Source organism: Lissotriton helveticus, chromosome 12 (assembly GCF_964261635.1).
Source record: "Lissotriton helveticus chromosome 12, aLisHel1.1, whole genome shotgun sequence".
Taxonomy (NCBI): domain Eukaryota; kingdom Metazoa; phylum Chordata; class Amphibia; order Caudata; family Salamandridae; genus Lissotriton; species Lissotriton helveticus.
This window is the reverse complement of record NC_136073.1, coordinates 419,135,014-419,148,949: the sequence shown is the minus strand read 5'-3', so window position 1 is coordinate 419,148,949 and position 13,936 is coordinate 419,135,014.

Here is a 13,936-nt window from a genome sequence, read left to right as displayed (position 1 = left end):
GTGCCTCATGGGAGCAGTCCAGCCCGAACTGCCAAGCCATGCCTTCCCTGGACCGGAAACAAGCTTCCGAGGACCGGTTTCTGGCATTCCAGCCGTCTTCAGCCCGGCTTGCTTGAATCCAGTGGCAAAGTGAGCAAGGGACTCACGTCTGAGCATGCCCTGCCACACTTATGGCGGCCAAAAGCGGTACAAAAGGGGGTAGTGATGGACGGAGCATCTGAACCAATCAAACACTCACACCCAGTGAAAAGATCTGGGTTTGATCCATCACCGTTCTTTAGCCCACTCTGCCACCCCAGTCCAGACATGGCTATATGCAAATCAGTCTGACCTGTGCCTCATGGGAGCAGTCCAGCCCGACCTGCCAAGCCATGCCTTCCCTGGACCGGAAACAAGCTTCCGAGGACCGGTTTCTGGCATTCCAGCCGTCTTCAGCCCGGCTTGCTTGAATCCAGTGGCAAAGTGAGCAAGGGACTCACGTCTGAGCATACCCTGCCACACTTATGGCGGCCAAAAGCGGTACAAAAGGGGGTGGTGATGGACGGAGCATCTGAACCAATCAAACACTCACACCCAGTCAAAAGATCTGGGTTTGATCCATCACCATTCTTTAGCCCACTCTGCCACCCCAGTTCAGACATGGCTATATGCAAATCAGTCTGACCCTGTGCCTCATGGGAGCAGTCCAGCCCGAACTGCCAAGCCATGCCTTCCCTGGACCGGAAACAAGCTTCGAGGACCGGTTTCTGGCATTCCAGCCGTCTTCAGCCCGGCTTGCTTGAATCCAGTGGCAAAGTGAGCAAGGGACTCACGTCTGAGCATACCCTGCCACCCTTATGGCGGTCAAAAGCGGTACAAAAGGGGGTGGTGATGGACGGAGCATCTGAACCAATCAAACACTCACACCCAGTCAAAAGATCTGGGTTTGATCCATCACCGTTCTTTAGCCCACTCTGCCAGCCCAGTTCAGACATGGCTATATGCAAATCAGTCTGACCCTGGACCTCATGGGAGCAGTCCAGCCCGAACTGCCAAGCCATGCCTTCCCTGGACCGGAAACAAGCTTCCGAGGACCGGTTTCTGGCATTCCAGCCGTCTTCAGCCCGGCTTGCTTGAATCCAGTGGCAAAGTGAGCAAGGGACTCACGTCTGAGCATACCCTGCCACACTTATGGCGGCCAAAAGCGGTACAAAAGGGGGTGGTGATAGACGGAGCATCTGAACCAATCAAACACTCACACCCAGTCAAAAGATCTGGGTTTGATCCATCACCGTTTTTTAGCCCACTCTGCCACCCCAGTTCAGACATGGCTATATGCAAATCAGTCTGACCCTGTGCCTCATGGGAGCAGTCCAGCCCGAACTGCCAAGCCATGCCTTCCCTGGACCGGAAACAAGCTTCTGAGGACCGGTTTCTGGCATTCCAGCCGTCTTCAGCCCGGCTTGCTTGAATCCAGTGGCAAAGTGAGCAAGGGACTCACGTCTGAGCATGCCCTGCCACACTTATGGCGGCCAAAAGCGGTACAAAAGGGGGTGGTGATGGACGGAGCACCTGAACCAATCAAACACTCACACCCAGTCAAAAGATCTGGGTTTGATCCATCACCGTTCTTTAGCCCACTCTGCCACCCCAGTCCAGACATGGCTATATGCAAATCAGTCTGACCTGTGCCTCATGGGAGCAGTCCAGCCCGACCTGCCAAGCCATGCCTTCCCTGGACCGGAAAAAAGCTTCCGAGGACCGGTTTCTGGCATTCCAGCCGTCTTCAGCCCGGCTTGCTTGAATCCAGTGGCAAAGTGAGCAAGGGACTCACGTCTGAGTATACCCTGCCACACTTATGGCGGCCAAAAGCGGTACAAAAGGGGGTGGTGATAGACGGAGCATCTGAACCAATCAAACACTCACACCCAGTCAAAAGATCTGGGTTTGATCCATCACCGTTCTTTAGCCCACTCTGCCACCCCAGTTCAGACATGGCTATATGCAAATCAGTCTGACCCTGTGCCTCATGGGAGCAGTCCAGCCCGAACTGCCAAGCCATGCCTTCCCTGGACCGGAAACAAGCTTCTGAGGACCGGTTTCTGGCATTCCAGCCGTCTTCAGCCCGGCTTGCTTGAATCCAGTGGCAAAGTGAGCAAGGGACTCACGTCTGAGCATGCCCTGCCACACTTATGGCGGCCAAAAGCGGTACAAAAGGGGGTGGTGATGGACGGAGCATCTGAACCAATCAAACACTCACACCCAGTCAAAAGATCTGGGTTTGATCCATCACCGTTGTTTAGCCCACTCTGCCACCCCAGTCCAGACATGGCTATATGCAAATCAGTCTGACCTGTGCCCCATGGGAGCAGTCCAGCCCGACCTGCCAAGCCATGCCTTCCCTGGACCGGAAACAAGCTTCAGAGGACCGGTTTCTGGCATTCCAGCCGTCTTCAGCCCGGCTTGCTTGAATCCAGTGGCAAAGTGAGCAAGGGACTCACGTCTGAGCATACCCTGCCACACTTATGGCGGCCAAAAGCGGTACAAAAGGGGGTGGTGATGGACGGAGCATCTGAACCAATCAAACACTCACACCCAGTCAAAAGATCTGGGTTTGATCCATCACCATTCTTTAGCCCACTCTGCCTCCCCAGTTCAGACATGGCTATATGCAAATCAGTCTGACCCTGTGCCTCATGGGAGCAGTCCAGCCCGAACTGCCAAGCCATGCCTTCCCTGGACCGGAAACAAGCTTCGAGGACCGGTTTCTGGCATTCCAGCCTTCTTCAGCCCAGCTTGCTTGAATCCAGTGGCAGAGTGAGCAAGGGACTCACGTCTGAGCATACCCTGCCACCCTTATGGCGGCCAAAAGCGGTACAAAAGGGGGTGGTGATGGACGGAGCATCTGAACCAATCAAACACTCACACCCAGTCAAAAGATCTGGGTTTGATCCATCACCGTTCTTTAGCCCACTCTGCCACCCCAGTTCAGACATGGCTATATGCAAATCAGTCTGACCCTGGACCTCATGGGAGCAGTCCAGCCCGAACTGCCAAGCCATGCCTTCCCTGGACCGGAAACAAGCTTCCGAGGACCGGTTTCTGGCATTCCAGCCGTCTTCAGCCCGGCTTGCTTGAATCCAGTGGCAAAGTGAGCAAGGGACTCACGTCTGAGCATACCCTGCCACACTTATGGCGGCCAAAAGCGGTACAAAAGGGGGTGGTGATGGACGGAGCATCTGAACCAATCAAACACTCACACCCAGTCAAAACATCTGGGTTTGATCCATCACCGTTCTTTACCCACTCTGCCACCCCAGTTCAGACATGGCTATATGCAAATCAGTCTGACCCTGTGCCTCATGGGAGCAGTCCAGCCCGAACTGCCAAGCCATGCCTTCCCTGGACCGGAAACAAGCTTCCGAGAACCGGTTTCTGGCATTCCAGCCGTCTTCAGCCCGGCTTGCTTGAATCCAGTGGCAAAGTGAGCAAGGGACTCACGTCTGAGCATACCCTGCCACACTTATGGCGGCCAAAAGCGGTACAAAAGGGGGTGTTGATGGACGGAGCATCTGAACCAATCAAACACTCACACCCAGTCAAAAGATCTGGGTTTGATCCATCAGCGTTCTTTAGCCCACTCTGCCACCCCAGTTCAGTCATGGCTATATGCAAATTAGTCTGACCCTGTGACTCATGGGAGCAGTTCAGCCCGAACTGCCAAACCATGCCTTCCCTGGACCGGAAACAAGCTTCCGAGGACCGGTTCCTGGCATTCCAGCCGTCTTCAGCCCGGCTTGCTTGAATCCAGTGGCAAAGTGAGCAAGGGACTCACGTCTGAGCATACCCCGCCACACTTAAGGCGGCCAAAAGTGGTACAAAAGGGGGTGGTGATGGCCGGAGCATCTGTACCAATCAAACACTCACACCCAGTCAAAAGATCCGGGTTTGATCCATCACCGTTCTTTAGCCCACTCTGCCACCCCAGTTCAGACATGGCTATATGCAAATTAGTCTGACCCTGTGCCTCATGGGAGCAGTCCAGCCCGAACTGCCAAGCCATGCCTTCCCTGGACCGGAAATAAGCTTCCGAGGACCGGTTTCTGGCATTCCAGCCGTCTTCAGCCCGGCTTGCTTGAATCCAGTGGCAAAGTGAGCAAGGGACTCACGTCTGAGCATACCCTGCCACACTTATGGCGGCCAAAAGCGTTACAAAAGGGGGTGGTGATGGACGGAGCATCTGAACCAATCAAACACTCACACCCAGTCAAAAGATCTGGGTTTGATCCATCACCATTCTTTAGCCCACTCTGCCACCCCAGTTCAGACATGGCTATATGCAAATCAGTCTGACCCTGTGCCTCATGGGAGCAGTCCAGCCCGAACTACCAAGCCATGCCTTCCCTGGACCGGAAACAAGCTTCAGAGGACCGGTTTCTGGCATTCCAGCCGTCTTCAGCCCGGCTTGCTTGAATCCAGTGGCAAAGTGAGCAAGGGACTCACGTCTGAGCATACCCTGCCACACTTATGGCGGCCAAAAGCGGTACAAAAGGGGGTGGTGATAGACGGAGCATCTGAACCAATCAAACACTCACACCCAGTCAAAAGATCTGGGTTTGATCCATCACCGTTTTTTAGCCCACTCTGCCACCCCAGTTCAGACATGGCTATATGCAAATCAGTCTGACCCTGTGCCTCATGGGAGCAGTCCAGCCCGAACTGCCAAGCCATGCCTTCCCTGGACCGGAAACAAGCTTCTGAGGACCGGTTTCTGGCATTCCAGCCGTCTTCAGCCCGGCTTGCTTGAATCCAGTGGCAAAGTGAGCAAGGGACTCACGTCTGAGCATGCCCTGCCACACTTATGGCGGCCAAAAGCGGTACAAAAGGGGGTGGTGATGGACGGAGCACCTGAACCAATCAAACACTCACACCCAGTCAAAAGATCTGGGTTTGATCCATCACCGTTCTTTAGCCCACTCTGCCACCCCAGTCCAGACATGGCTATATGCAAATCAGTCTGACCTGTGCCTCATGGGAGCAGTCCAGCCCGACCTGCCAAGCCATGCCTTCCCTGGACCGGAAAAAAGCTTCCGAGGACCGGTTTCTGGCATTCCAGCCGTCTTCAGCCCGGCTTGCTTGAATCCAGTGGCAAAGTGAGCAAGGGACTCACGTCTGAGTATACCCTGCCACACTTATGGCGGCCAAAAGCGGTACAAAAGGGGGTGGTGATAGACGGAGCATCTGAACCAATCAAACACTCACACCCAGTCAAAAGATCTGGGTTTGATCCATCACCGTTCTTTAGCCCACTCTGCCACCCCAGTTCAGACATGGCTATATGCAAATCAGTCTGACCCTGTGCCTCATGGGAGCAGTCCAGCCCGAACTGCCAAGCCATGCCTTCCCTGGACCGGAAACAAGCTTCTGAGGACCGGTTTCTGGCATTCCAGCCGTCTTCAGCCCGGCTTGCTTGAATCCAGTGGCAAAGTGAGCAAGGGACTCACGTCTGAGCATGCCCTGCCACACTTATGGCGGCCAAAAGCGGTACAAAAGGGGGTGGTGATGGACGGAGCATCTGAACCAATCAAACACTCACACCCAGTCAAAAGATCTGGGTTTGATCCATCACCGTTCTTTAGCCCACTCTGCCACCCCAGTCCAGACATGGCTGTATGCAAATCAGTCTGACCTGTGCCTCATGGGAGCAGTCCAGCCCGACCTGCCAAGCCATGCCTTCCCTGGACCGGAAACAAGCTTCAGAGGACCGGTTTCTGGCATTCCAGCCGTCTTCAGCCCGGCTTGCTTGAATCCAGTGGCAAAGTGAGCAAGGGACTCACGTCTGAGCATACCCTGCCACACTTATGGCGGCCAAAAGCGGTACAAAAGGGGGTGGTGATGGACGGAGCATCTGAACCAATCAAACACTCACACCCAGTCAAAAGATCTGGGTTTGATCCATCACCATTCTTTAGCCCACTCTGCCTCCCCAGTTCAGACATGGCTATATGCAAATCAGTCTGACCCTGTGCCTCATGGGAGCAGTCCAGCCCGAACTGCCAAGCCATGCCTTCCCTGGACCGGAAACAAGCTTCGAGGACCGGTTTCTGGCATTCCAGCCTTCTTCAGCCCAGCTTGCTTGAATCCAGTGGCAGAGTGAGCAAGGGACTCACGTCTGAGCATACCCTGCCACCCTTATGGCGGCCAAAAGCGGTACAAAAGGGGGTGGTGATGGACGGAGCATCTGAACCAATCAAACACTCACACCCAGTCAAAAGATCTGGGTTTGATCCATCACCGTTCTTTAGCCCACTCTGCCACCCCAGTTCAGACATGGCTATATGCAAATCAGTCTGACCCTGGACCTCATGGGAGCAGTCCAGCCCGAACTGCCAAGCCATGCCTTCCCTGGACCGGAAACAAGCTTCCGAGGACCGGTTTCTGGCATTCCAGCCGTCTTCAGCCCGGCTTGCTTGAATCCAGTGGCAAAGTGAGCAAGGGACTCACGTCTGAGCATACCCTGCCACACTTATGGCGGCCAAAAGCGGTACAAAAGGGGGTGGTGATGGACGGAGCATCTGAACCAATCAAACACTCACACCCAGTCAAAACATCTGGGTTTGATCCATCACCGTTCTTTACCCACTCTGCCACCCCAGTTCAGACATGGCTATATGCAAATCAGTCTGACCCTGTGCCTCATGGGAGCAGTCCAGCCCGAACTGCCAAGCCATGCCTTCCCTGGACCGGAAACAAGCTTCCGAGAACCGGTTTCTGGCATTCCAGCCGTCTTCAGCCCGGCTTGCTTGAATCCAGTGGCAAAGTGAGCAAGGGACTCACGTCTGAGCATACCCTGCCACACTTATGGCGGCCAAAAGCGGTACAAAAGGGGGTGTTGATGGACGGAGCATCTGAACCAATCAAACACTCACACCCAGTCAAAAGATCTGGGTTTGATCCATCAGCGTTCTTTAGCCCACTCTGCCACCCCAGTTCAGTCATGGCTATATGCAAATCAGTCTGACCCTGTGACTCATGGGAGCAGTTCAGCCCGAACTGCCAAACCATGCCTTCCCTGGACCGGAAACAAGCTTCCGAGGACCGGTTCCTGGCATTCCAGCCGTCTTCAGCCCGGCTTGCTTGAATCCAGTGGCAAAGTGAGCAAGGGACTCACGTCTGAGCATACCCCGCCACACTTAAGGCGGCCAAAAGTGGTACAAAAGGGGGTGGTGATGGCCGGAGCATCTGTACCAATCAAACACTCACACCCAGTCAAAAGATCCGGGTTTGATCCATCACCGTTCTTTAGCCCACTCTGCCACCCCAGTTCAGACATGGCTATATGCAAATCAGTCTGACCCTGTGCCTCATGGGAGCAGTCCAGCCCGAACTGCCAAGCCATGCCTTCCCTGGACCGGAAATAAGCTTCCGAGGACCGGTTTCTGGCATTCCAGCCGTCTTCAGCCCGGCTTGCTTGAATCCAGAGGCAAAGTGAGCAAGGGACTCACGTCTGAGCATACCCTGCCACACTTATGGCGGCCAAAAGCGTTACAAAAGGGGGTGGTGATGGACGGAGCATCTGAACCAATCAAACACTCACACCCAGTCAAAAGATCTGGGTTTGATCCATCACCATTCTTTAGCCCACTCTGCCACCCCAGTTCAGACATGGCTATATGCAAATCAGTCTGACCCTGTGCCTCATGGGAGCAGTCCAGCCCGAACTACCAAGCCATGCCTTCCCTGGACCGGAAACAAGCTTCGAGGACCGGTTTCTGGCATTCCAGCCGTCTTCAGCCCGGCTTGCTTGAATCCAGTGGCAAAGTGAGCAAGGGACTAACGTCTGAGCATACCCTGCCACCCTAATGGCGGCCAAAAGCGGTACAAAAGGGGGTGGTGATGGACGGAGCATCTGAACCAATCAAACACTCACACCCAGTCAAAAGATCTGGGTTTGATCCATCACCGTTCTTTAGCCCACTCTGCCACCCCAGTTCAGACATGGCTATATGCAAATCAGTCTGACCCTGGACCTCATGGGAGCAGTCCAGCCCAAACTGCCAAACCATGCCTTCCCTGGACCGGAAACAAGCTTCCGAGGACCGGTTTCTGGCATTCCAGCCGTCTTCAGCCCGGCTTGCTTGAATCCAGTGGCAAAGTGAGCAAGGGACTCACGTCTGAGCATACCCTGCCACACTTATGGCGGCCAAAAGCGGTACAAACGGGGGTGGTGATGGACGGAGCATCTGAACCAATCAAACACTCACACCCAGTCAAAACATCTGGGTTTGATCCATCACCGTTCTTTACCCACTCTGCCACCCCAGTTCAGACATGGCTATATGCAAATCAGTCTGACCCTGTGCCTCATGGGAGCAGTTCAGCCCGAAACTGCCAAGCCATGCCTTCCCTGGACCGGAAACAAGCTTCCGAGAACCGGTTTCTGGCATTCCAGCCGTCTTCAGCCCGGCTTGCTTGAATCCAGTGGCAAAGTGAGCAAGGGACTCACGTCTGAGCATACCCTGCCACACTTAGGGCGGCCAAAAGCGGTACAAAAGGGGGTGGTGATGGACGGAGCATCTGAACCAATCAAACACTCACACCCAGTCAAAAGATCTGGGTTTGATCCATCACCGTTCTTTAGCCCACTCTGCCACCCCAGTTCAGACATGGCTATATGCAAATCAGTATGACCCTGTGCCTCATGGGAGCAGTCCAGCCCAAACTGCACACCACTGGAGTCAAGCTATCCAGGCTGATGAAGGCTGATAGCCAGAAACCGGTCCTTGGATGCTTGATTCCGGTCTGGGAAAGACATGGCTTGGTAGTTCAAACTGGACTGTTCCCATGAGGCACAGGGTCAGAGCTGATTTGCATATAGCCAGTGTCTAACCCAGGGTGGTGTGGAGTGCAAAAAAACGATGGATTTAGGCCCAGATCCTTGTACTGGGGTGAATGTATGACATTGTTCTACATTCTGTCCATCCACTGTGTTTTTTGCAATTCTCACTCTCTTGAGGGCATCATCCAAGACCTTTTTTAGATACCCTCTAAACCCAAATAATCAAGCATCTCTTGCATTTGCCTCTCAAATTACTCAGTTTCTGAACAGTTCCCTTTTACCCCTTATGGGACACTGCATTTCGGAGAACATGGGTGTCCACTATTGGCATGGAGGATACTATTGGTACTTGTAGCATTTCTGTGAATTCTTGTACAGACTCTGCCTTCCTTTGCATTTACACCAATGTCAAGATAGTTTGTTTCCTTATTACTGATCTCAAATTTAAATGTGAGTCTTAGAGGGTTGCTATTCCGAGATTCAATGAGTTTTTCAAAGCCCCTTCTTTCACCTTCTCATATGAAGAATCAATCATTCATGTAGCGGAACCACGTGATGACCTGGTCCATCTTCGTCATGTTATGATCACTCCATATGGTCTCCAACTCCCACACACTCATGGCAAGATTCACATAGGTTGGCATGAAGGACCTGTCCATGGCTGTTCTTCTCTTTGAAGGAAACACTCATTGTTAAATAAAAACACATTATGGTGAAGGCAGAAGTCCATCATTTTCAGTATCATGTTTGAATGGTCCAATAGTGATACTGGCCAAGATCTCAGGAAGTATTCACAAGTTTTGATTCCATTTGAGTGCTGGATAGAGGTATAATGAAAGATCACATCAACTATGGGCATCAAGTAGCTTGACTTCTAGATTATCCCATCTATCCTATTTAGGAAATCCTGGGAGTCTCTCAGATATGGTGGTAATGTAGTTACATAGGGAAAAAGAAAAGTATCGATGAACCTTGATGTATCCTCAAGTAAGACCCCCTATTGTTCTCACAATGGGCCTACCTGGATCTTTGTGAACTTTGTGTAGAATGTACATCTTTGGTGTCATAGGGTAGTCAGTTTTCAAATACAAATACTCACTGTCATCCAATAATTCCCTTTCATGTTAATTTGCTAATTTCTGGTGGAATGACTCCAAAAATTCCTTGGTGGGGTCTCTAGGGATCCTTTCATAGTGTTCTTTGTTTCTAAGTTGTCTCTTTGCCTCCTCTATGTATTATTCACTACTTAGAATCATGATTTTACCCACTTTGTCAGAGTCTTTGATAATGATGCACTCATCATTCTGCAAATGCATACATGCCAACCAATCATCTTTCATAATATTGTTAGTATATATAAACATATAACACACACACACACACATATATATAATCACTGAAAAAACAGAGGTTACAGGGACAATATAGTTAGGCACAGATTCTGCTCCCATAAAACCATAAAACTCAGATTATAATTACCTAAGCTAACTATAACTTACGCCCCCGCAATGCACTGCTTATAACCTTACATATTACATTACTGATGACATCATCCAGTGAGTGTAACTGTTTTCTAAGTGTTTTGGAGTGTTAAATATATATACTAAGCTACTACAAATGTCTAATTAGTATACTAGATGCACTAGTAATGTGGCTGTATGGGTCGGTGAGTGGGTGTGTGAGTTACTGTATGGGTGAGTGAATGGGTGGCTGAATGGCTGTATGAGTGAGTGACTGGATGTCTAAGTGGGTGTATGGGTGAATGAGTGGATGTTTGAGTGGGCTTTTAGTTAAATAAATTGTTTCGGTGGCTGTATTAGAACGTAAGTGTGTGAATAGCTTTATTTGTGAGTGAGCAGATGTGTGATTGGTTGTATGGATGTGTGATTGGGTATGTAAGTGGTTGTGTGGGTGCATGAGTGAGTGTGGGATGGCTTGTATGAGTAAGTGAGCAGCTGTGTTGAGAGGCTGTATTGGTGAGTGAGTGTGTATCTGAGAGGCTGTATAGGTGAATAAGTAGGTGTGTACTAGCTGTATGCATGAGTGTGTGGCTGTGTGGGAGGCTGCATGGGTGAGTGAGTAGCTGTATCTGTATGGGTGAGTGGATATAAGAGTGGCTGTGTAAGTGAGTGAGTAGATATACAAGTAGCTCTGAGGATGAGTGAATGGTTGTGTGAGTACTTGTATGGGTCTGGGAATGGGTATGTGAATAGTTGTATGGGTGAGTGAGTGGGTGTATGCGAGGTTGTATGGCATATGAATGGGTGTATGAGTGGATCTGTGCATGATGAGATCTGTGATGTCATCAATGATGTCACAGACCATGTCATGAGTGATGTGATATGTGAAGTCCTCAGGAGTCCTATCTATAACATATCTGTAATCTTTGTTTTTCTCAGTAAATTTCAATTTGTTTAAAGTTATTTCCTAACTGTAACCTGTACCCTTTGAGAGTGAGTCTGTGAGTGAGTGCATGAGTGTCTCAGTGGTATGTGAGTAGGTATGTGTGTCTCAGTGGGTCTGTGAGTGGTTGCATGAGTGTCTGTGCCAGTGTCTCAGTGGGTGCATAAGTGTCTGAGTGGGTATGTGAGTGGGTTTGCAAGTGCCTCCATGAGTGTGTAAGTCATTCTGTGGGTGAGTCCATGAGTGTCTGAGTAGGTCTGTGAGTGGGTGTGTGAGTCTCTGAGTGGGTCTGTGAGTCAGTGCATGAGTCTCTGAGTAGGTCTGTGAGTGGATGTACATGTCTGAGTTCTTCTGTGAGTGGCTGCAGGAGTTCCTGAATGGGTCTGTGAGTGGCAGGGAAAGTGTCTGAGTTGTTCTGTCAGTGGGTGAATGAGAGCCTGAGTGGGTTCTGCTCATTCTCTGCTCATTGTCTGTCAGTCGAACAATGTTTAAACCTTAAATTAATTATTGACTAATATAACATTGCTCGCTCTGCCCCGATTTATTTGTCATCTGCTTTCGATTTAGTCAAGAGGTCCAAGCTTTGGTCTATTTTATTGGGTTACGGATTAGATGATACTTTGGTTCACTTCTTAGCCTTTTTAAATACAGATTTAAAATCAAGAGTGAGAATAGGAATGGGAGGTGAATTATCCGGGCTAATCAAAATAGGAAGGGGAGTCAGGCAGAGGTGCGTTTTAGCACCACTGCTTTTTATTATTTATATCAATGGCCTTAATAACTATCTTGAACACTCCACCCCGGATGTCCCTACAATAAATGGTAAATTGTTACCCGCCCTCCTTTACGCAGACGATGCAGTCCTAAAGGGCCGCACACCTAGCTCGCTGCATATTTTAGTAAAATGTTTTACGAAATTTATGGACGAATTAGATCTGCGGGTTAATTTAAAAAAATCTTTTATAATGTCATGTGGCCCAGGGAAAAGACAGTTGAATTCTATACAGGTAGGGGAAGAAAGACTTATCGCTACCCATATTTTCCCATATTTGGGAGTGGCCTTTGTTGCGAATGGCTCATGAACTGGGCATTTGGCCCAGGGCATGAGCAAATTCTCAAAGGCCATTAATTCAGTTTTAAGTATCCCCAGACCAAAAAGATCAGGTGCCATTAAAGCAATTGTTAACATTTTTAAATTACAATGTGCGCCCGTAGCTACCTACGGGGCAGAAGTATGGGGCATTGGAAATAACTGTCATATACAACAGGAAGAAAACCGGTTCTGCAGAAAGCTGTTAAGCATACCAATTTCTACATCTAACTATATTGTACAAAGAGAATTAAACTTACCCTTTGTTTTGGACTTTATTAGCGCCCAACCGGTGCTATTTTGGCACTCGGTATGGATGAATAACTCAGCCACTCTGACCCAAGAAATAATTTCCGACTGTTTAAGTTGTGAAAGGGGGATGAAGATCCCATGGCTTTCGTTCGTTCACAAAAGTTTGTGTAAGAGAGGGAAAGACAATATTTTCACCAATCCAAGCAATGCCAACACGGTGAACAAAATTGAATAGAAGGAAGCACTCTCTTCACTTCATACAACAGGTAGAATTAGGACAGAATCAGGAAAAACTACAGTAGTTAGGTACATGGATATGGGACTATACAAATATCCCTTAGCATTGTACCTAACTTTACCGATGTCACATTGGGAAAGAAGTCTTTTGTTCCGATTAAGGGCTGGATCTATTAGATATCTGTTAAACTTTCCCTTGGGGCACCACCCATGTCTAAACAAAATAAGTTGCCTCTGTAATGGGCTAAGTAACCAAAATGATTTACATTTTCTCTTTTCATGTACTTTTTATTTGAAATATACCAAATGGCTCTTAATTCCTTTTTTTTTTTTTAAACATAGACCAATCACTCTGGATGAATCCTATCAGTTGCTGCTTACTATGGACAATGAGGAGATAATCTGCCACATTTGCACTTTCCCAAAAATTGCAGTTCGAGCTCGAAAGATGATGGAAAATGATTAAGTTCGAATTACCAGTGCTTGATTGTAAATATTATTATTATTGTTATGGATTTAATGAATTGTATAATTATATATGTGCTTTTATGAATTCTTTAGAATTCGAATAAAGATTTTTTGAAATTTGAAATTTGAGTGTCTGTGTCAGTGTCTCAGTGGGTGCATAAGTGTCTGAGTGGGTATGTGAGTGGGTTTGCAAGTGCCTCCATGAGTAAGTCATTCTGTGGGTGAGTCCATAAGTGTCTGAATAGGTCTGTGAGTGGGTGTGTGAGTCTCTGAGTGGGTGTGTGAGTCAGTGCATGAGTCTCTGAGTAGGTCTGTGAGTGGATGTACATGTCTGAGTTCTTCTGTGAGTGGCTGCATGAGTTCCCGAATGGGTCTGTGAGTGGCAGGGAAAGTGTCTGAGTTGTTCTGTCAGTGGGTGAATGAGAGCCTGAGTGGGTTCTGCTCATTCTCTGCTCATTGTCTGTCATTTCTGCTCACTTCTGAACTTTATTTTGCCTCTTCCTGCTTGTTACTGAACTCTATTTTGCCTCTTTCTTCTTGTTTCTGACACCTATCTTGCCTCTTTCTGCTCATGTCTTACTTCCTTTTTGCCTCCTTCTGCTCACTTCTGACTTTTATTTTGCTTCTTTCTGCTTCTTTCTGACCTTTATTTTGCCTCGTTCAGCATG